Raw genomic sequence first — 25,175 nt, 5'->3', positions numbered from 1 at the left:
TTTATCATAAATCTCTTGGGCATAAAATACAAGAAACAGAATGGCTTTGTCTGAAATCTGAATTGGTTGGAAAGTCTTGCAAGTAATTTAGTAAGTAAGTAAGTCTCTTAGAACCATCTATCCAAATATACCAAGTATTAGAATATGTATCTATTTGGTTAGTTGCATTAGTTGCAATTGAAGTTATCATCTGATTAAGTTTATAGCTATTCACTGGCATTCTTGAAGACCCATCCCATCCACCTTCCACACAGTCAGTGTAGAGAACCTAGAGGAGATCTCATAAGAATCACCAGAAATTAGTATTACCATTAAGGATTCAAGTCCTTAATGGTGACATTAATTTCTGCAGTTCTTTCAGAAAATGACTGTCCTATTGGATATAGTCTCTTTAGTTGTGTTGCATAGTTTCAGTATCTCTGAATTCACTCTTCTGTCACATTATCCTTTGATCTGTAGGAAGGGAGGAAACAGCAAAATAGATATGAGGTGGATTTGAGACTCCTATGAGCCCACATTAAAGGTGAAGTTGGTTAAGCCACAAATCTTGACTTGAATCTTTGAATTTCAGTGGATTTCTTGTTATCCAGCAGTTAGTGATAGCTTAGAGTCAATTTTCTATTATTCTGGAAATGTTCCTGTTCTCCAATGACAATTACCTTGGCAAATAACCATACAATCCTTTAGGAAATTTCAGACAGCAGACATTCTAATTGTATTTGTAATGGTATTGCAATGCCCTTCCTAAAGAGTTAGGGTGGGTCTTTGAATTAAGACAGGGTTTAATCTGAGTTTGAGTTTCATCAAACTGAGAAAACAATTACAAGCCCTCCCAGCTAATCAAACTAGTATATTATATCCTCTACATCTATATTAATCAATTCATCCTTTTCTAAAATTGTGCTCCTTTCTCCTTGGTACGAGCACCCTCAGAATTCATTCTCATACATGTTTCTCACTTTGCTCATACAAATGATCAAGTTCCATATTTGTTTTGGTGTAAGACTTCTTCTCCCTCATTTGGCATTTTGTTGTCCCTACTCCATGGCATGTTATGGAACTAGAGCCATAAGCAAAGACATTCAACCGTGTGGTTAGGATGCCTCCACTGGAACCACTCAGTGCTATTGCATTCAGGTTCTACACACCACCATTCCTGCCATGAGCACCTGACCTCTGACTTTTTCAGTGGACTCCCACTAAGACATGCATCCGAGGAGGCCCCACAAACAGAAAAGAGGTTTGAGAGCCCTATACCAATGTGACTAGTGTTCACCACATTTTACAGGGAGAGAAATGCAAGAAAATGAGAAGTTCTTATTAATTGTATCTCTATCCTAATCGTGTTTTTTAAATCAGTTGTTATAAAACTCATCTCTTCTGTTAAGACTCACACCAAATATATGACTATAAAAATATATTGTTTATAATTGATTTAAAATAAATTGAATGGTTCTAGCATATTCATATTTTATATGAAGTATGTGGGGATTTTATTCCAGCCACTCAACCTTCAGTAGCAATGAAATCTGTAGCTAAAAAATCCATAGAACAGAAACCTACTTAGTGTTTATGGCAGCAATACATATTTCAGAAGGTATTGTATGGCTGTAGTATTTAGAATTTTCACATTACTTTAAAAATAGAAATTTACTTATAAATAATTATATTTTAACATAATTATTATTAATGAATATTATATACTATCAATATTATAAAATTATAATTCTACATCAATATAATAATATAATTATAAAATATACATAAATATAAACATACTCATTACATTACATATTTTAGTATACTACTAGAAATATGATGAAAAAATAAAAAAAATAATAAAAATTCCTTATAGGCATATAAGCTGTTACCATATTGTTAATAAAAATTGACTAGATCATACAAAAAATTAGTTGAATGTAGCGGTGTGCACCTGTAATCCTAGCTACTCAGAAGGCTGAGGTGGGAGGATCACTTGAACCTGAGAGATGGAGGTTGCAGTGAGCCAACATCACAGCACTGCACTCCAGCCTGGGTGACAGAACAAGACTCCTTCTCAAAAAAAATAAAATAAAATAAGAAAAAATAAATAGATCATGTTGCACATAATGATAAGGTTTATTGACATTATTTTCCAAAGTATAGTTTTAAAAAAGTAATCATATAGCATGTGATTATTTGCTATGATCAAACCTTAATTAACTAGCTGTTATTTTTATTTTTTATTTTTTATTTTTTTGAGATGGAGTTTCACGCTTGTTGCCTAGGCTGGATTGCAATGGCACGATCTCGGCTCACTGCAACCTCCACCTCCTGGGTTCAAGCAATTCTCCTGCCTCAGTCTCCCGAGTAGCTAGGATTACAGCCATGGGCCCCACGCATGGCTAATTTTTGTATTATTAGTAGAGATGAGGTTTCACCATGTCAGCCAGGCTGGTCTCAAACTCCTGACCTCAGGTGATCCACCCACCTCAGCCTCCCAAAGTGCTGGGATTACAAGAATGGGCTACCACACCCAGTCAACTAGCTGTTATTCTTTACAACTTATAACATCATATATGGCTAAAAATAAGGCAAGATGATTTCCCAAATTATATCTTAAAAAAGAGATAGTTATCTTAACATTGGAGTCCCTACAGTTCTCTTATAAGGAAACAATCATCAAATTAATTTGATAAAAATGTATTTTGAGAAGGAAAGACATATTTGCCTGAAATTACATTAGTCAATATTAGTTTAGATGCCTAGAAAAAATACCTTATAATTGGTTAAAAGGCCAGCGAAGGAATTTAAGATGACTTAATAGTCATTCCTGAATATATGACATCACAGCTTGAAGTGTTTGCAGTTTAAAAAGTAGCAAAAGTAACGAAAACACTGGTTTTAGGTAACAGCTTTTGGGAAAATGGAGAAATCACCATATATTCATTTGTACTTATATGGTAAGCCCATATGACATTTTATTTTGCAGCTCACCATAAAGCTACCAGCAAAGCAAATATAATTATAAATTTTATATGGCTTTGCATATGACTATACTTATGTCCACACATACAATTATATATGCTAATAAATGACTATATTTATATATGCGTATTGTCGTATGACTTGTAGAAAATGAATTATTCTTTCCTGTGTGCTTAGTTCTTATTTTTGTAACTTTTCTTCTCTTTAACCAATTTTTGTTCTTGTAATTATTTCTAAAATTCTGCTTATAGTTTTTTTTAATAAAGATGTCAAATATTCATAGACAGGATCATGGCATACCCACACTACTGTGACTTCTTGGCAAATTAGGACTTTCATAAAGGCTATATGTGAACATCACTCGTGACATTATTTGGACCTTTCCCACAGCATGTTCCTCTAACATAAGAAGAAAAAATTAGACAAAATTACAATAATTTCTAATATGGTCCAAGTATATCTTCATTACACTTTCTAAAAAACAGGCAAAATGAGGTTGGTACTGGGAAGGTTAAGACCTCACCACAGAGTAGATGCTGTAGGTACAATTGTGAAAACATAGCCAGTTTAATGAGCAGATATCTAAAATAGGTCTTTATGTGCTACACATTTAAAGTAATTTGCCAGTAGAAAGTATCTTAAGCATGTATATTTCTCAAAGTTACATCTTCGTTGTGAAAAAAACTAGCATGGCCTGGAAATTCAGTCTTATGACTTGTTAGTCATGCTGTGAGGTTTTCTCTAACTGGAGATGGGTGGATTTTGATTTGTGATTAGACAGACTTCTTCACATGAACAGAAAATCAGCAGGAGGTAGAGGCACACCCGTGCATAACTTTCTGGTGAAGCCTCCCCTGCAATCGCAAGAGAAGGGTTACAAAATCTCAGATCTCATCAGTGAGGGGGTCAAGTCAAGAGAAATTTCTAAGAGGATAGTGAAGGATGAAAGGCATTGTCATGACCAGAAGGTCAGTGGCTCATGCTACTGAAGGCAAGAGAGAAGAAACCAAATATATTTGTCGCTTAAAGCTTAAAATGCTGGTTTTCTCTTAGAGCACACCTTTATTTTTCCTTCATGTTCTGCACTGCATCCCCCATACCTGGCAGTGTACCAGGCACAAGTTACTTAATAAATGTTTGTTGAATGAATAAATCATTGTGGAAACCTATCAAATCTATCTTCATCCTGCATTTCAATTCACTTTCTCCACTGCTTATAGATCATTATATTAAAGTATATATAAATACTTTAATAAAGCATGATGTTTTCTCTATAGAACAAATATCTGTTGTTTCCTTTTGTGTATTTTAAATGTAATTTAAAATTAATTTTATTTTTATTAAGGTAATATATCTCATAACTTAAAACAAAATCAAAATCTACGGTTCTTGTGGAACAGTGCAGGTCTCCTCCTAAGCCCTGATCTTAATCCCCTAGGCAAACATTTGACTCTTTTAGTAGCTTTTTAACTGTACTTTTACATTTCTAACTGGTTTGCTTATCCTGCTATTTCTTTAGCAACTTTACACATTATTTATTGATTTTTGTTATAATAGTTGAGGGTTTAGTTGTCTTACATGCACATATACACGGAGAGTCTTTCCCTCTGCCATCCTCCACCTGTAGTTTTATTATAGTTTAGGGTTAATACATTTGTCAGTGTTCCCAACATTTTTATTATGTCCAGATCTGAACAAAGTGGTATTCTATCATAATGTTTCTTTTCTCTTGCAACTTTTTGTTTCTCATGGAGTTAATAATGTCCTTTTAAAATTAGTTCAGCACACTCTGTACCTATTGTATATTATTCACAATTGCCTCCAACTGATCTTAACAACTGTAACAGAATGATCTAACTGTGGTAACAACTCTAAAATATCTTCTTGGCATTATACAATACAAGTTTACTTCTAGCTCATGTGGTAGTCCAGCATGTGGCAGCTGGGGTTGCCATGTCACACCCTAGTTCAGGGTCGTGACTTTTCGTCTAGGGGCTGTCATGTCTTCTAGGGCCTTAGAGCTCTTCATTGGTTCTTTGCATCTGCACACTAATAAGGGAAGAGGGGAAGTGTAGAGGATCTCAGGGCATACCCTGGAAGCGATGTACATGACTTCTGCCCACAATCCATGAACCAGACTTCAGTGACATGTGTCTCCACCTGCAAGGGGCTAAGAAATGAAATCTAGTGTGGTGCTCAAGAAAAAGAGCAGAACATGGAATCTGGTGGAAACTTCCCACTATCTACTGTATTTTCAAATGCACATGTGTATCAATCTATCATTTTCTTTTCATTTTTTTTTTCTTGGAGACATTCCTGCTGCAAACCATCTCTTCACCTCTCTTTAGGCCTGCTTCACACTTATTGCTCTGGAGAATTTATTTTACTGCCTTTTATGTTGGGCCTGCATTGAGGTTTCATCTCTTCCTCTTTCTTGATTTACAAGCATATTTGGGGAACTGCTACTTTAAAATGGCACACAGGATGTGTATTTTTTAAGTCCATGCATATCTGAAATTTTTTTTAAAATCAAGCTTGGCTGACAGTTTGTCTTGGTATACAATTCTAAGTTCAAAATAATTTCATTTAAAAATGTGAAGACATTCAAAGAAACTTCTGGATCCATTATTGCTCTTGAGAAATCTGATGCATTTATTTTTTCCTTTGTATGTGATTGGCTTTATGTTTCTGGAAGATGTTTTAGGTTTTTCTCTTTATTCCTCTGTTTCTTTTATCTCAGAATGATATATCTCGAAGAGTTTAATTATTTGATTAATTTAAAAGATTGTTCTCCTGGACGTTTAGTGAAACTTTTGATCCCCAAAGTTCATCATCTTCATTTCTGGTATTGTTTTTACATTTTTTTTCAAATTAGTGTTTTTATCCTTTTCTGCATAGAAAGAACTCTTTTCTAGAGCTTTCTGAGATTTCCATTAGTCAGAATTTTTTTCCATTTAAAAAAAATTTCTACAGCTTTTTGCTCTACTTTCCTGAAGATTTTTCAACTTAGTCTTCTCACCCATCTGTCAGTTTTTTGTAAATGTTGAGTATATTTTCAATTTCAAAAGATTTTTTTTCCTGTTTTGTGTATAAATTTCTTTTTTTATTCATTATCTCTAGGAGCAGGGTAGAAAGGCATGTGTTCAGTTCATCTTGTTGAACCACAAATTACTCTAGTTTACTTTCTCCAGAAAATAAACCTCCAGTCTCCTGGAAGCTGGATTGAGCAGATGGAGGAACTTATGGTTGGTTGATTGTGTGACAGTGGGGAAGGGAACTTTGGGTCCAAGCATTCCAATAAACAGACGTACAACCAAACCCCTGTGTTTACCCCACCACCTGGCCTCCTTCTATGCTGAGATTTCTGCCTCCTAGGCCTGGGTCTGCCCAGGTTTTGCAGGAAGAATTGGCTTGCTTTTTATCCATAATCTCTCCTGCAAGCATGCATATAGAATCCTCTGCTCTTCCAAATCAGTCACCATGCCTCCATCTGATTTAGCTTCTTCCAAAATTCATTGCAAGTTTATCTGTTATTTTATCTGCTTATTTGACTTTGTGATTCAGTAACATTTTTAAAAATTCATTTATTCTTGTAATAAATCAGTTTGAGGAGAGATGAAATACATGTGATAATTTTGCCATTTGTAACTACATATCACCCCATGTACATTAACGTTTACCTCAGTGCCATATTGATTGAATTAGACAGATGTTATGTCTAGTTAAGTTGTGCTACATAAACTCCAGGTACAGGAAGACCTTATTACTATTATCATGACACATAATGCTGTCCCCGTGTTTTCACTGGTTTTCCATTGTTTTTTATTCTGCTCTAGCTCTGGTCAAAGTGGCCTTCGTGGAGTGGCCAAGCAATATTTCTCTTGTGTCTTCCTACTCTTTCTCTTTCTTGGAACCCCTCTTCCCAGGGAAGGAAATGTCCCACCACTCTCTGGTAGTGTCACTATGTAACACTACTGCATCTGAGCCTTGGAACCTCAGAGACAGGACTCTATGTGGCAAGTCACTCCAGGAGAGCTATTCCTGCAAGAGTTGGTCCTATAAAGCAGGTGACACACTTACCTAGGGAAAGGTGGCAAGGAGAGTAATCAATAAATATGTGTGTCAGATTTTCTCATGGCAGAAACTTTTTCTAGAAGTTGCAGGTATGTAGCACAACGCAGTGACCACTATGAGCTCGGCATTCAGGATCAATATACCTGACTTCCACCTTTTGAACTTCATCACTTTGGACAGATTTATTGCGACTTTCTCAATCTCAGTTACCTCATTCTGAAAATGGAGACAACAAATATAATAGATGCCTTGCCTATTTCACAGTAATGTTGTGAAAGTCAAATGAGATGAAACTATATTGCATACAGGAAATAATAGCTATTAGGATTAATGTCAGTAGTGAATACATGAACTAGGTAAAGAATATGGGTTATCATTGTATAGCACAGAGGTTGATTTTAAATCAATGTGTTAACAGTGGAAAAGATTCAAGTTTCTTATGTTCTTTCTTTTATTTCTATCTGGGCCCATGGACACATACTTGTTATACACTTAGATATTGCTGTTAAATGCAAAGTAGATTTATCATAAATATAGATTCCAAGCATATATACTTTGAAAAATCTACAATCTGAGCCTCATATGCTTTTATGTAGTAGATCCAAAATGATTTTTATGAACTGGATCTTACTTGGGGAAAATGGAGTAGATTAAGTGTTACCAAAATTATAAGTATAGCCAACACATTCATAGAACTTACTGTGCCAGGCACATTCTACACACATTACTGATATTAAGTCAATTCCTCACAATAACACTATGAAGGCATTATTGCTCTTCTTTTCAACTTTCAAGAACATTGAAGGACATAAAATAGAACTTCTTTAATAGTTTCATAATAGAATAGACAGATATCTATGAGACCAAAATGTTTTCTCTAATACTCAATTTTCCCACTACTTTGCTATTGTTTGTTCTGTGTTTTGGTTTGGGCTATTCCTTTGCTCCCTTCCACAAGAAATTCTCTGGAAGCTGATAACAGCAGTGCCTCCCAGATTATCTCTAGGGCATTGAATAAGAATCAAGTTAAGCAATTGAAATTCAAGCAGTCATTGACATCTCATTGTTTACTAACATGAATCCAAGTCACAGGTTTGGAACTTTTAAATTCTGCTCACAGAGGAGTAAATCGGTTGCTACTATAATGTACCCAAGTTTGTATTCTTACCTTTACTACCAGTCTGTAAATTAGGGATGTCTGAATGTGTCTAAAATGTAATCCCAAGATGGGCAGCCAGGATCTTTGCTTTGTGGACGAATCTAATGTGTTTAGAACAGGGCGTAACACATAGTAGGTGCTTAACAACTATTTGTTCAATGCCTCCGTGTGCTCATTATCTTACTTAGTGGTAGCTTACTGACCTCTGAAGTGACTTTAGGAAGTGCATTAGGACTTTGGGAAGTGAATTTGGATGTTGCATACGATTAATGCATTCATACGAACACATCCTAACTTTTGAAATATTAATTTCTTTCCAACGCCCTCTTTTATTTCCCGAGGCCGTCCTCTGCTCCCCACTCGCAATCCCTCGCCTTCACTCCCCATAGTTAATAAGACACCCCCTCGGAGGATAGAACGCAATACCAGGGCCCCAGTTCTTCTCACAGCGCCCTGGGCTTTTTGAATGAGAGACATCAAAGAAAACACAGGAAAAAAATGAATAAAAATGAGCTCGCTGCTAGGACTCGAAGCCCCACAGTGTGGAGATTTCATTCCCGAGCAGAGTGTGTTTCTCACTGCAGCAGTTGAGTCACCAGCAAGACTTGCCTGAGGTGAGCTCCGCACATCCGCGTTGGGACTTGCAGACACGCCTTCTTCTCACACAAACCTTACCCAGCCCCGCCACCGCGGCGGACTCCAAGGGTGGTGCCACCAGCCCTGCCACTCGCAGTCCAGACGGGCAGGGTCTGCGGACCGCCTGGCCTTGGACCCATCCGGAGCCACAGGTTGGAGGAGATAAGGAGCTGCCCCCGTGCTCGTCGCCCTGTGGAGCAGATCCTGTCTCCTTGCCGGCGGTGGAGCCTGGGAGTTCCAGGGCTTGGGAAGGGGAAGGAAACCTCTCTGAAATCTGACACCTGCTCTCCCGGCAAGGAAACTTCGCAGGCTGGTGAGTTGGGAAGGCGGGCTGTTGCTGCTGGAACGCGTTCCCACCTACCCGGGTGCTGCAGCGCCGGCCTGCACTGTGGGAAGTGAGGCCTCTGTGTGTGTGTGCGTGTGTGAGTGCCTGTACACCTTCGATCGCGGTTTCCATCAGAAATCCTCGCAAAGAAGACAGTAGTGATGTGTGCTGCACGGATGGCATGGGTCAACTCGACCTGGCTCTCTTTGAGTGTTTGCTTATCAAACAGCTGGTTACCACCGAAAAAAGCAAAAAGAAAAACAAAAAGCCTAGGCACAGCAATGTTAATTTCCTTTCATTTGCAGCTCAAAAAAACAATCAAAATAATGAATAAGAAAAAGCATGGATGATGATGTGCTTAGAGTTTCATTTCAGGAGGAGTAACTTAGTGAGGCAAGTCAGGAGATAATAAGACATTTATATGCACTTCCTTACATGAAATAGCCACAGAGACCTTAAGAGTACTTTCTGTTTTCCAGTTTTTTGCTCTGTTACTTTCAAATTCTGATCTAAGTGTCGCACCAACTAGGGTATATGTGTGCGTGTGTGTTCACTCAAGTAGTCACAATAAATTAGCTTTCAAGACTTTCCCACCCAATGCAACATTAATTAAGCCTCTGAAAACTACTGAAGAAGGTGAACTGTAAGCAGAGACTGCGTTCCTAGGAAAAAGCTGTGTTTGGTTAGAGCCTTCACACGTGTATCATGTTTTATGAGTTTTTTTTATGTCAAGATCTAAAGCTAAGGTTATGCAATTCCAGTTGTTTTAAACTGCACATCATTAAGTCCAAAGTAATAACATATAATTTCAAGGTTATTAACAACAAAATTGTTGTTTAATATATTACAGCTCTGAATTTTTATTGTGTTCTGTTTATAAGAAAAATGTCTACGGTTCTCAATATTTAGTTATAATCACACATATTCAGTAATATCTATATAGAATATACAGGGTTTTATGGTTATAAATTTTGAAAAGTTGATGGAAAAGAGGGACTTAAGCATTATTATAAACTCAGATATTTGAGTTTAATGAATTTTCAAGCTGCTGTAAAGTCCATATTGCAGTGATGAAGAGAGAGACATACCTGTCATGTGCCATTGCCCCTCAGTTATTTTTCACAGTTTCCTAGTATAATCCTCTACCCAGACGGGGTCAGCCATCCTTGAAGGCAGGAGGTGATTCCTACCGATAACCAAAAAAGGGTAATCTTGACAGATAGTTTAATATTATTGGGACTTTCCTGTTTCAGAAATGACTATGGCCTCTCATACAGTGTTACTGACATTGCCTTCGAAAGGAAAACAAAACAGCAGATGAAACTGGATGAGCCTGTTCTCATAGTTGCCAAGAAGGAATAAAGGGAATCTGTTGAATGCAAGCAAACCACAGTTCCCCTTTCTCATAGGTCATTTCTGGAACAGGCATGTTTGACCCAATAGGGAAGGTAACCCTAATATAATTGATCTTCTTGGTAGGAGAAGATCAGTTGGTATGCCAGTTTACACTACAACTATATGTTGGTTTCAGAATTGCTGTTCATTTATTTCACTGTTTTTCTGGAAAAATGGAAGTTATCCAAATGTCCAGGTTGTTCAGAATAGAAACCTGTTCTTTTCCCACCCTCACTCCTGAAAATTTTTGGGTAGGTTTTTGGGCTCTCAGATCAGTAGGGCATGAAATATAGAACAATTACTCATATAAAGCTCATCTCACAATCAATCCAATTTCTTGAGTTGATTCATCAAGGCACTTTGACCAATAGTTCAGGTGTTAAGGAAGTAATTGTAATGTTGAGATGCAGGAAAATGATTTCAATAAAAACGGACAGGACATACCAGGTGTTTCCCATGAAGAATACGTTCCTTTCTAAAGATGGCTGCCAAAGGGGAATGATTTTTTTTTTAATTCATTATTAGGTATATATGGGGCTTAAGTATATCCTATAGAAGTAGGAAGCAGCAACATCACTATGCATAATAACAAACCTATTGTAAACCCCAAATATGGAGTTGATAGTATTACTCAATTTGTTTCACACCCTTTGCAATCATTATTCATGTTCTCCAAATATTAACCTCCCATTGGCACTCCTTAAATAAGACAAACTTGTCTAGATTGCCAATAAAGAGAGTAACACTCTGTTTATCAAATGACCAAAAAAATCTTCAATAAATTTAGTCTTTTTAACTAAACAACTGCTCAATATACTGAGATAAATAATTAATTAAGTTGCTTGTTCATTTATTCAACAAATATTTGTAAAGAGTGTTATGCACTGAACTCTGTGTGGACAGAAGTAGACCAAAATTCCTGACTTTATAGAGCTTGTCTTTTACCAGGGAGACAAAGACCAAACTAGATAAGCAGGGTGAGTCTATGGCACATTAGCGAGAAGTGCTCAGCAGAGAGTATGAAGCCCAGGAGGCATGCAGAAAGTGCCCCGGGCTGGGGTCAGGGAGAACTGAAATTCTATATCAGATGCCCAGGAAAAGCCTCACTGAGATGATATTTTAATATCGATCTGAGGCAAGTAAGGGAATGATCCACGTGGATATGTGGAGGAAGAGCATTCTAGATTGAAGCATTCTGGCATCTTTCAGGAAGAGCAAAGAAGCCTACACACCTGGCATAGAGGGAGTGAGGTGGGGGTGGCAAGAAATGAGAGAGAGGAGATAATGGGGACAGGTCTTGGAGGACTTTGAAGGTCCTAATAAACTTGTTGGCCTTTGTTTTTTATTCCAAGTAAAATGACAAAACACTGTGATTTAGACATAGCCCGTTGAATGTTTTTCAATAAATATTTACTGAGCATACTATGAACTTTAATATTCTTCTAAGCATTGTGGATAACAGAGGTTAGTGAGATATACAAGGCCTCTGCTGTCATGGAAATTATATCTGGGGTTTGGAGAGAGATAGATAAGTAAATAAATTAGTAATTCTGGAACTTCTGGTGATACTAAGAAAAAAAAATGTTAAAGGGTAATATAGTGAGAGTGACCTGAAGGGGAATGTGTGATTCAGTGGTCAAGAAAAGCCTCAGGGGAGGTGATTTATTTATTTATTTATTTATATTTTTATTTATTTATTTATTTTTAACCAAGAAAGAGTCTTGCTCTGCTGCCAGGCTGGAGTGCAGTGGCACGATCTTGGCTCACTGCAACCTCCACCTCCTGGGTTCAAGTGATTCTCCTGCCTCAGCCTCCTGAGTAGCTAGGACTATAGGTGTGTGCCACCATGCCCAGCTAATTGAGATGGGGTTTCACCACATTGGTCAAGATGATCTCGATCTCCTGACCTTGTGATCTGCCCACCTCGGCCTCCCAAAGTTCTGGGATTACAGGCGTAAGCCACCGCGCCCAGCCAGGTGATCTTTTTAAAAGATCACTCTGGCTTCCTTGAAGAGACTAAGTCATAGGGTGACCAGAGTAGAAGAGAATCCAGTTAGGAGGCTATTCCAATAGACCAGTTATGACAGTGGCATAGATTAGGGTCAGAACAGTGGCCACCTAGAGAAGTAGAGAGATTCAGAAAATATTTGAAGGCAGAGCTGACAGAACTTGCTAATAAATTGGATAAAGGTGGAGGTGAAGAAACAAAAGAACCAAATGATCAACAGGATTTCTACTGAAAGATACTGGGTAGACAGAAGGCCATTTCCTAAGATGGATAAAGCTAGGGAAGAAACAGTTTTAATGGGAAATGAAGAATTTCTTTGAAGCCTTTTGAAGTGTTTTTCAACATCCAAGTGGAATTATCAACTTGGGCTTTTGCATATATGAATCTGGAACACCTAGAGGATATCATAGCTGGATATAGAAATTTGAGAGGCAAGTGCCTATGGACGCTATTTAGAGTGATAGCCTTGAGGACATCACTCAGAGAGAGATTACAGAGAAAAAAATCAGGGCTTGAGGATGCAGCTCTGGCTTATGCAGACATTTGGGATCTTGAATGGGAGGAGTCAGTAAAAAGCCATTCAAGTGAAAGGTAAACTGGATGAGCGTGTCATCATGAACCTAAGCCAGGATTTTTTTTTAGGATGAAGGGTGTGGTCAATGGTGTCAGACAGGGCCAAGATAAACAGTGAGATGAGGACAGGGAAGTGATGATTTCATGTAGCAGTGTGGAATCATTGGCAGTTCGGGAAAGAGATGGAGTTCTCAAAATAAGATATTCAGAAAAACTAACTTTAAAAAATTCTGAAAATAGCGTTTCACCTAATTCTAAAGATAATTGAAAAGAAGGATGCCCCCAGAAAAACTCATGAGGCTACATACGTAGAAGCTCTAATAAATTTAATTTTTTAAAATGACTTCCAGAACAGATGAATAAAGGAAACATATAATTAGAAATACTTAACGAAGGTGTTGTCAGAGCTGTAAGCATAGTTTGAAGAAGAGTAATGCGCAGTGAGTGGAATCTTGGGAAAAAATGCTCAGGAGAGTGATAGATTATTTTCACATTGTTTGAAACAAAGCAGTGAATAAAGAAGGGTCATCTCCCTTCATGCCGGTGCTGGTGAACGTGAGAGAAAGTAGAATTACTCAGTTTCTACTTTGAGTCCCTCTTCTTTTTTTTCTTTTCTTTTCTTTTTTTTTTTTTTTCTTTTTTTTTTTTTTTTTTTTTGTAGACGAGTTTCTATTGCCCAGGCTGTAGTGCAGTGGCGCGATCTCAGCTCATTGCAACCTCTGCCCCTGGGGTTCAAGTGATTCTCCCACGTCAACCTCCCAAGTAGCTGGGATTACAGGCATGTGCCACCACACCAGGCTAATTTTTGTATTTTTAGTAGACATGGGGTTTCACCATGTTGGCCAGGTTGCTTTGAACTCCTGACCTCAGGTGATCTGCCTGCCTTGGCCTCCCAAAGTGCTGGGATTACAGGTGTGTACCACTGCACCCAGCCATGAATCCCTCTTCTTTCTATGTGAAAGAAAACAGTGTTCAGAATGGAAGGTCTACACAACACCAAAAGAAAATTAAAATCAAAGAAAGCTGAGAAGTTATTGTGACTGCAAATCACTTCTTTAAATGAGAAAGACTAATGGCAGAAGTGGTCAAGAGGAATACTGTGAGGAAAGGGCATTTCAGTTGAGATCTAAAGGTTGCCTGGTTGCTAGTCAGGTGAAGGGGTTGAAAAAGAACAAACCAGATGGTACAAAAGCATTTGCTGAATTCTTAACCTGGGAAAGAGCTTGGAGTATTCAAGAAACTGAGGAAAGGAGTTTGGAGAATGGAAAGCAGGTGGCAGAGAGAGGCACAAGGTGAATCTGGAGGCACCAATGGGGAAGAGTCATTGCAGAAACTAGACAAGACCAATGAAGATCAGGAAGTGCAGCAACCTAAATCTTAACTTGTCAGAGGTGTTATAGAGATGGCTTCTACTGGGAGGTTGAACTAAACAACCCTCAAGCGCTCATCCAAAGCTGTAATCCTACAAATACAAGAACACAATTTGTTTAATATTTGATAACGTGTTATAGATATTTTAAATTAAGAATTGATAATGAAAGTTTAGTTATAAAATATAAAACAGATCAAAGTAGATTAAGTAGTGGCTGCCTTATAAAGCAAGTATTTAATATCCAGAAAAGCAGGAAAAACGTTTCTAGGTAGCTACAGCTGTATTCAAGGATACCAAGACCCACTCACATAATTTTGGAAACGATTTCATAAAGAGGAGATGTAGACTTCATATATTGGTGGGATTTAAATAAAACCAGTAGGAAGTCTATTATTAGTCAAATATTCCTAGCGTTGAGTAGTGTATAACTATAGACAGGGCATTCAGTCTCCTTAAGGATCTTGATTTTCTCCTGTGTAAAATAAAAGGTAAGGGTTATTTTAACATCCCTACTGTTCAACTCTAGACTTGGGCAACACATAATTCTTGTTTTATGTTTACTTCCTTCCTTCTTTCCTTCTTTTTCCTTTTCTTCCTTCCATTTATGTGTCTATCCCTCTAGACAGATGATAGGTAGAGATAGATAGATAGATAGATAGATAGATAGATAGATAGATAGATAGATAGATAGATAACCTTAGATCTACATAAGGTTATCTTTATGTTATACATAAATCTGTGTGCATAAGTATATGTGTGTGTGTGTGCATATATGTAAACATGGAAGAAGAGATAGAAACATATGAACTCTATAATAGAGGGAAAATTTCTTTTTAATAAGTTTAGGGAAAAAGTACAAGACTTCATTTTAGTCCTCTTTCTGGCTTCATTCTAGCACATAAATTTATTTTCAATCATATTGAACTTGGAGTCAAATTAATCTGTTTTCTTCTTGTTTCTCTCCTTAACTTGCTCAGAAAAAAATGAGATTATGTGTTAAATCTGACCTGAGGGATATACCAGAACAATAATAATTAGAAAAAGCAAAATCAGCTTGTATTATATTTGCCCAATCTAACTTAGGCAAGGTAATCAGAGCCTGAGAAGTTCATTAAATGAATTATTCAGTTCTTACGTTCTATTATTCAAAATATATTATTTTCATAAACAAAATGAACTGTTGATAAGTGTTCCTGTACATATCTAAATACTAAAAATACAAAATGAAATTAGATTTTTCAGAGGGAAAGAGAAACTAGTCATGTCTTAGTGACTTTGAAAAGAATTAGACACTTTTTCTAATATCAAGAGGTGCCACATATTGACTTAGGTGCCTCCCTGGAGTAACTTAAGCCTCTGATTTTCTGGAACTTTCTCCCAAATGCTGTAAAATGTAGAAGCAATGCAACCTGTTTGCTAATTTATTAATTCTTTAAGCGAACTAAAGATAGATATCACAACTAACTGTATGGAAACTGTCATTCCCAGTCCCTATATCTGTCCCTCTCCCACTCAATCTTTGATCTTAATCTTTCTAAAGTTTGTAATACCTATTCTCAAATACTGCCTCTCAAGGTTTGGAAGTAAAAACTTCTATTAGGAAGAACCTAGGAAACAACACTGCAAAACATATCTTACAGGAAAAGAAATGCTGTAACAAAAATATTCTCATATTTATAACAGAGGGTTAAAACATAACAAAACAGGCTTAAATAAATAGACCATCAAGTTTGAAAGGTCTATTCTTTAATCTTCAATTGGAAACGAGATGCTAGTTGATGAAGCCTGCATAGTAGTAATAGTAATAAGATGAAATGAGCAACTTTGGGTTTGCTTTTTTCTTGTAACTTCACTAGGCCATCATCAGGTTCTACTTATTTTGAAATTGGCCTATACAGTCTCCCCAGATCTCCTTTGCTATGTTTTATTTTTTTCACTTACCTATTAGGAAAACCAAGAAGTCAAAAGTAAAATATACCCAACAAGTATTCATTAGTATTGTTTCTGAACACCTTTAATTTGGGTGCCCTCAGGAATGTACGTGCTTGATGAGAATTTATTCATCTGTGATTATGGAGCAGCTTATATTTAGATAAAGGTGAGGAGAGATGAAAAATGGATAAAGACAAAACATACTGATCACTAAGTACAGGTACACCAACCTGCAGGCTTTGTGTCCTCTGCAAACATGGATAAACCTTGCTGGGCATCTGTTTCCTGTGCAAGCTCTGAGGAAGTCATAAAATTCTACATTGAGGTTTTCTTTGGAAATGATTAAATGATAATAACTGAGTTGCTCTGAAGATGAATTTGCCTCAAATTATATTGTTATTCTGCTTCCCAGCAGATCTTCTTATCAAGTGTATTTTCCATGGTTCTGGATTCCCTACAGTTTTCAGCCTTTCAAAGTTCGCTTTGACTTTTAAAGTAGACTTATGCATGAGGCCAGGGACCCAGAAACCAGTTTCCCATTCTTCAGTTCTAGAAGGTGTTAGATTCTAGTGATTTTAGTAAAACAAAGCCGTGAAGTTCTAAGCAGTCTAGAGCAGTGAGGTTGATTCTAAAAATCAATATTGTAAATATTGATACACTTGAGGGTATACGCTTGGCAACTTGAGAACAGAGAACTAACTCAAAATAGAAAAGGAACAATTAAAATTCATAAATATTAACTATATGTTTAAAGAAATATGTTCTGTTTGCATTGCAATATTTTATAACCAGTAGAAATATTTTTGTCTTATTTTTCAGGAATCGTGTTTTCTAAAAGTACGTAGAAATTAGAATCGGAGGATTTAAAAATAGCTCAGAACTGCTTTCTAATTGGTGTTTTCCATAGTAAACTGAATTGTGGAGAATTCAGTTTATGCATTGTGCATAGTCACTTGATCTGAAAGATGAAAATAAGAAATCCAAGAATGAATGATGTTCTTTGAGGAGCAAAATTTCTGCCTGTTGTAGGACATTAAAAACATTAGGAAAAATGTTAAGTTGGTTAAAGCTGACAATGTTATTACAACAAAAGACCTGTCACCATGTTAAACCTGACAATACCAATTTAATCTCTGGTTTAATTTTCGTCTATCTGAATTTTTTGGTTAAAATATTCATTAAGTGCCTACTATCTGGCAGGTCATATTAGGTACTTTAGTTGTAATGGTAAGATATAGTTCCTGCTCTTAAAGAACTTAGAATCAAGTAAAATAGAGAGTTACATGAGCAGATAATTTTAATGTAACTTGATAAGTTTTCAGTTAGTGGTTTGAACGCAGTATTATGATAATAAAGAGGAAGATAAATTTAAGGAGGTTAAAACTGTAGAGAGATCAGTGAGGAGTGGGAAATACCAAAGGTCTGAAATTGTAAAGTTGGAGAAGATAAATTATATTAATATTAAAGAAATAATTAGCAAGAGTGGGCATTAACCAGACATAGGGGGAAAGGAGAAATTATTATGAAGTCTAAATTTCTGGCTCTACTAAGGCAATGGATGGATAAATAGTAGTCCCCAAAATTGAAATCAGGCATAGAAAAGGAAAGGCAGGTTAAGGGAGGAAGAAGTACTACATTTGAGGTAACTGTGGTTATTCAATTGCATATGCTCAAGAAAATGACTCTTGAAATCTAGACCTCTCAGGAGAGGTCAGGCTGATGATAATGACTGGGAAATACAGGCACATGGGTGATCTCCAAAATCTATGCGACCAAATGCCATCTGTCAAGGAGGAAAGAAGGAGGTGGAGTAATCATAAGAGAGGAATAATTATTTTCTTTATTTTCTGCAAGCACTACTCTGCTTTAGCTAATAAATACGTTTAAGTTCTGGAAGGACTTAGGGAAAATTTAAGGTTATATATCTAATTATATATATGTGTGTATATATATGTATTTGTCATTAAAATCATTGTTGTTAAATTGGAAGGACATAATAAATATGCCTGTAGCTTCTGTGGGGGCAATCATTAAGTAATTTTTCTTTCGTGTATAATTCTCTTCACCTATGTTCTCTCCCAACCCACCCTGTGAAAAATGACAAGTCATATCTCAATTATAAATATGTTCTAGTAGTAGAGATTGGGAACCCAACAGAAAGTGATTGAATCAAGTGATTCTGGCTCATTAATATCATGCTCTAATAATTGATGCCCAGCCAATGTTAATTTAAGTTCAAATTAACTCCCATTCTCTTCATTTTAATTAGTAGCTTTGTTCTAGCTTTGCTGTCACAAAATTGATGACACTTTTATCCTCAAGATCTACTTACCAAAGCATAACAAATATATCTTGATGTTCTAGAGAAATTACAGAATAATTGTCTAGTAATGAGTATTTGTGTAGATTCCAATAACATGTAAAATATTGTCAAGAAATTGACTGGAAAAAAGTGTCAAATGATTGACCAAATTTAGGGAAAATTACCTTGTCTCTTCTTCTGCCTCTTCTCCTCCCCTTCTTTATCTCCATGTTAATATTTTTTCTTCACCGTTTGAAAAAGTTTGGGAGATATTCTATTAAATTTATAAAAATTATTTATACACCATCTGGGTGCTTCACACTCTCCATCACAAGTATTTCTGACTATTAAATAATTAGTATGAGAACATATTGCATGCCTACTTGTTCAGTTGAGAAGTTCTCTGTGTTCCTTCTGGATTTCAGGTGTATAACTCTTTCTTTGCTATGGATCCATCATTTGAGACATCTAGTTTGAACAAATATGTTTTTCATAAAAGCTCCTTATAAAATGGCAATATCCGAGTTATTTCTGTTGTGGTGATCATAGATGGAGAACATTTAAATGACTCATGTACAAGTCAGACACATAATCCACATCTACAAATATTCCAGGCAAGATTTCTGATTACAGTATTGTGGACTTCAATTTTTTTTTCTTAAGCATTTGGCTACTTATATTATTCACTAAACTAGTATCGAACTGCTAATCTTCTATGTTATCCCTATCTGTAAATTGATCAACATTTCACATTCTTTTGGGAAATATCAATGCGTTTTTTCTTGTGTTTTGGTTGTAGGTAAGCTAATATTATAGGGACAAATCTCTTGTTTTGTAAAGAGTATATGGACTTATATGAGAGAGTAATAATAAATATGGAAAGAAGACACACATATTGCTGGAAAAAAGTCCTCCTACAACTTATGATGAACATTTGTGAATCATTTTAACTGATGACTATTTGACATGGTTATCAAGGGTGAAAATGTATATTGATGTTAAACCCTTGACTAAAGACCAACAATAAGCACCCCCATTTTCAGCTTCGAGCTATTATCAGCAAAAGTATACATTCATTGAATATAACAGTGTTCAAGTCTAGACTATTGTATAAGAAAATCAAAAGTTTAGTAATTTTGACTTTAATGGGAAGAGTTTTGCAAATTCTATTTTTTCTTACTACTGCTTTCTCTTTGGAATACCTTTTTACATATAACTTGTTAAGATTACAAGACCTTTGTGCCGTAAATATGCACAGCATGGAAAACATGAAAGAGAGTTAAAGTAAACAAACATTCTCCCATTGTAGCCATAGTCTTTCTGAGTCCAGTTTTAGGTAACACAATTACCAAAATCAGCCCAAGGAATGATTTCAAGGCACAACTGAACTAGGTGATACAGGCAACAGTTAGGTCTTCTCCAAACCACAGGGTCCCAAGGACAAATAAATATAAGGGCAGAAAAGTAAAGGTTTCTTATCTACTAAGGTCCTATTTGTTTGTCGTGATGTACTATCTAGCACCCCCAGATGCTGAGAGTATACCTCAAATCCAACACTAATTAAGAAAAGTCTAAGAAGTAGACTGAATGGTGAATATCTTTTTGCTTTTTTAGCAGCAAATATCACTTCATTACTCTGACTTTAAAATTACCCTGTACACATGGATCAGAAATGAATTTATACTAGAATTACAGGAGTGAATATTTTTATGAAATTTATTCCAGTGATGAGTTTCCAGAAGTATGTTTACACTATAGCAATAATGTCTATACATAAGTCAATAATATTCTAAATAATAGTTGCTTTGTCATGACACCTTAGCAAGGAAGAATCAAAGGACGCCTTTTTGCAGACTTTGTGAAGAAATAATATAACCTCAGCTTCTCCTACTTAATTGGAAATAATGAAGCTTTTTATAAGGTCAAACATTCTCTATGGCTCCTAAAATTCTGTCTGGGCAAATAACGTTATGTCTTGTCTATTTTATCATGAAGGTAAGATTGTCTTCTTGAGTATCCTTCATATTAATTGAGGGTAAAGTTCTTTCCTTGTAGTACAAATCATGGGTAAAATTAATCCTTCTTAGAACTTTATTTCAGAGCCCATCTTTCTCTCTTTTGATGTTTTTCTACAGTGCTTAGTGCCATTTTGCAGCCCCCAAGCTAGCAAATCAATGATTTTTTGGCCAGTCTTTCTGATAAATTAATTTCTGCTAACATAGTTATGGCTAAAAACAACTATAAATTACTGTTCCCAGTAAATATATTTACTTGTTTACATGTAACAAAAGTCCAAAGTCATGCCTAATGTTAGAGGCTCCAGGCTTAGAAATAGAGTTGTACGAGAATTGCGGGGCAAAAATAACTTTATCAATAAAATCTATGTGACCCATCTGGATGGCAGTGCTATGGCCTGGAATTTATGGAGCAGCTACTACTTTAAATATTCCATTACACTGGCAGATTCAGGGTAAAATGAATAATAAATATTTAACAAGTTAAATAAATGTTTTGATCCATAGTTCTGAAAATATGGTCACTATCCTCTCTTGTAGAAAGGACCTTTTGTCTTCCTCTGTAGAGTTTCTAAGTCCGTCCTCAAGGGAATTGCATAGAATTTGAGGCTTATTCACCAATACTGTCAACAACACCTGACTGGGTATCTTTGACAATAAGTTATCAGTTTCCCACCTATTTAACATTTAAAAATACAGATAGCCGGCTGGGCGCGGTGGCTCAGGCTTGTAATCCCAGCACTTTGGGAGGCCGAGGCAGGCGGATCATGAGGTTAGGAGTTTGAGACCAGCCTGGCCAACATGGTGAAACACTGTCTCTACCAAAAACACAAAAATTAGCCGGACGTGGTAGTGCAAGCCTGTAATCCCAGCTATTCGGGTTGCTGAGGCGGGCAGCTCATGAGAGGTCAGGAGATCAAGGCCAGCCTGGCCAATATGGTGAAACCCTATCTCTACCAAAAATACAAAAATTAGCCAGTCGTGGTGGTGCACGCCTGTAATCCCAGCTATTCGGGTTGCTGAGGCAGGAGAATTGCTTGAATCCAGGAGACAGAGGTTGCAGTGAGCCGAGATCGCGCCATTGCACTCCAGCTCTGGGCAACAGAGCAAGACTCCATCTCGAGATGGGGAGAGGTACAGATAGCCCTCCCCATTCATGGGTTCATTATCCATAGATTTAGCCAACTGCAGATCAAAAATATTTGGGAAAAAAATGAATGGTTGTATCTGTCCTAAATATGTACAGACATTTTTTTCTTGTTATTATTCCCTAAACAATATAGTATAACAACTTGTTACATAGCATTTACATTGCATTGGGTATAAGTAATCTACAGATGATTTGAAATATATTGAAGGACATTATATGCCAATACTGTGCCGTTTTATACAAGGATTTGGGCACCTGTGGATTTTGGTATTCACCGAGGGTCCTCGAACCAATCCCCCGTGAACACTGAGAAATACTGTATATGTAAGTAGATTGAGCTGGTGAATTGGCAGATGCTGTGGTCATTCTGCAGACTAAAGTATTAGTAACTGATCAACTAGCCTGAGCATTTTTCCATTGAGAATGATGACATTATTTTCTAGGCCAAATTTAGCCAACTACCAGAATAAGAGATGGGCTTATAAATAACTGTAGGTTCAGCAAACAGGTCCACCGTTGCAAACTAAATGGCCAACCTCAAAGATACATGATAGCAAAAGATCTTTTGGTTGATTGCACCTTAATAATTTTAGAGTAATCATTAGTGCTATATTGCCTCCTCAGTCATTGACTTCAGAAATAAGACACCAATATACTATTCAGTCCAATTTCCAGTCCTCCAGTCTAGAAAAATAGATTCATTACATAGAATAAAATGGCTCACAATTCAGGATTTAGATGATTGACAGGGATCACAGACAACAGCTCGACTCCTTAAAAACATACCTTATTGATTAAGCTAAATGGAGTCCAGTATCTGCCAACATGAACATGTGTGTGTGACTGTGAATGAATAAGTTAGGTCAAATGTCTAGTGACAGAAGACTGCTATGTGAGAAATAGCTCTAAACTAAACTAATTCGTTCATCACAGGGAAATTTAGTCTGGGTTTTCCATCTGTACTTGGCTTATCTCCAAATGATAATTTCAAGTCAGAGAAATTTAGAAAACGAATGTGGAATTGGTTGCCCCACTTGTTTGTAAGAAAAGATATGTAAACAGTTTCTTGCTTATTCCAGCACAAGCAAAGCCTAGATCAGATAACTATTGATATTCTTGGAGAGAATTGATGCATTTTTCTTTACAGAACTGCTAGAGGACTTAATGCACTGCACTGAAATGGCTTCCAGTCTTACTTCAAGGGCATATGGCTTTGAACTATTTTTCAGAAAAGATTTCTGTAAAGCTTTATGTGAAAAGAAAATTTCTTTTAATATTTTCAAGTAATTTTAGGTATAACTAGGTTTATCAGGACATTCTCAAGTCCATCAAAGTTTAGAAGATAATATTAAGAAAGATAAACAAGACAACCTTATATATTAATAGGATAGGTGAAAATCTTTTTCCCTTATGTCAAAGCAAAAATCAAAACATTGACTAAAATAAATTTTAAGACACACCTTGCTGTTAGGTCTTATCTGTGTAGTCTCAAGAGCTTATTTAAAAACATTCTTAGTCTGCAGGGCTGCTGCAACTAATTTCACCCTCCGTCCCCTAGTTTCAGACAAAAGTATTTGTTGAAAGTTTCTTCAATTTATTCAATAATACTATTTTTTAATGAACAGGCAACATAAACTTCTATAAAGTAAATCACTGTCTTTCAAATTCATTTGTACCATTGTCACTGGATATTGTGTCAGCAAGGAACATAACCTGCATAGAATTTGTAGTAAAAATATCTCTGATTGTTGAAGTTCAAGAAAACACTATAATAAATTATAATAAATTAATGCCCTGTACAGTTGATTTTTGTTAAAGCTTTGTGGTAATAACATATCTATAAGTTTAGATTTTCAATAAAGCTCATTCTTTTTTTTTTTTTTAGCAGTGCTAACCTATTCTATATTAAGAAGATGCTTCTTTCTGAGTCACTGCAAAGAGAATTTACACTTGAAGAGTCATTTTTAAGAGTGTCAGTAATATATCTGCACTAATCTCTGCTGTTTCCTCTCCTGATTCTCCGGGGACTAAGGGTGATATGAAACACATTCAACAACGAACACGACACCTGCTGATCAATCAAAATAAACCACACTGGTGTGTTATGCTATCAGCTGGGCCAATGGTCTGATGTCAACCTACTATAAAAGAAAGCAGAGCAAACTGGCCTGTTTGAAATCAGACGCATTCTAACTTTCAAGTCAATCTACTTGATTCTAACACTTTAATGTATCATAATAACATGAAGATTATTTCTATTCTTCTAAAATGGAAAATGTTGATATAAAGTCTTTTCTGAAATGTTTCTTCAAATTCTGTAAAATTTGGCCAAATAACAAGATCAAAACATTTAATGTTAAAAATCATGACTATTTGGGCAAGGTCCCTCCTATACTATAATCTGTATGTTGGTTGCCCATCGTAACAGGTTTAGGACCACAGTCCAAATGAAGGACAGGAAGGATAAGAGCCACAGAACTAGAAGAAAAACCATCTCATAACCCTGAGATGGCTGCAGGGAGGAGGAGAAGAGTGTCATATTAATCAGAGATAATGAGAGTGCCACTTCAAGAACTGAGCCAAGTTCATGAATAAAACACATCATATAGATACAGTTTTTCAATATATCAATATCTTCTGAGGGATATAACTGTGGAAAGAGACAATGAATTAGCCAATCACCCTGACAAATGATTATGAGTTAAAATTTCTAAGGAGGTCTATGATACAAATAATCCTAATAATTTTCACTAAATGGAAGATCTGTGAGGGTTAAAGTTAAAGACAGTCCCAGTACAGACAGAAAATTTACCCTTTCTTTCTTTTATTTTTTGATACAGAGTCTTTCTTTGTCAGCCACTGAAGTGCAGTGGCACCATCTTGGCTCACTGCAACTTCCACCTCCCGGCTTCAAGTGATTCTCCTGCCTCAGCCTCCCGAGTAGCTGGGATTACAGGCATTAGCCACCACACCGGGTAATTTTTGTATTTTTAGTAGAAATAGGGTTTCACCCATGTTGGCCAGGCTAGTCTCAAACTCCTGACCTCAAATGATCTGCATACCTTGGTCTCCCAAAGTGCTGGGATTATAGGTGTGAGCCACTGTGCCCGGCCAAATTTAGATCTACTTCTTACATAATAGATCCCTGAGATACTGAGAATCTACTACGTTGCAGCATCCTAAATAAATGAGCTGATCTGCTTATTTTGTCCTACACATTTCACATGTTTATTTTCCAGCCTGCCTTTCTACCAGTTTTCACCGGTT

At 36.5% G+C, this 25,175-nt stretch overlaps 1 protein-coding gene across 2 annotated transcripts in view; it reads left to right on the top strand.

Annotated features, from left to right (window-relative positions):
* Positions 1-25,175, top strand: part of RAB27B (RAB27B, member RAS oncogene family) — a 173,714-nt gene that overhangs the window by 96,635 nt on the left and 51,904 nt on the right. Inside the window, exon 1 of one of the 2 annotated variants that reach the window (XM_023218369.1) lies at positions 8,648-9,149. The exons of the other annotated variant lie outside the window; for it this stretch is intronic. The gene's annotated coding sequence lies outside the window, so the exon portion shown is untranslated. Of the gene's footprint in view, positions 1-8,647; positions 9,150-25,175 lie in introns of those variants that run through there. 2 annotated transcript variants of the gene reach the window in all.

The sequence above is a fragment of the Piliocolobus tephrosceles genome, chromosome 18, assembly GCF_002776525.5.
Source record: "Piliocolobus tephrosceles isolate RC106 chromosome 18, ASM277652v3, whole genome shotgun sequence".
Classification (NCBI taxonomy): Eukaryota; Metazoa; Chordata; class Mammalia; order Primates; family Cercopithecidae; genus Piliocolobus; species Piliocolobus tephrosceles.
This window is presented reverse-complemented; position numbering and strand designations above follow the sequence as displayed.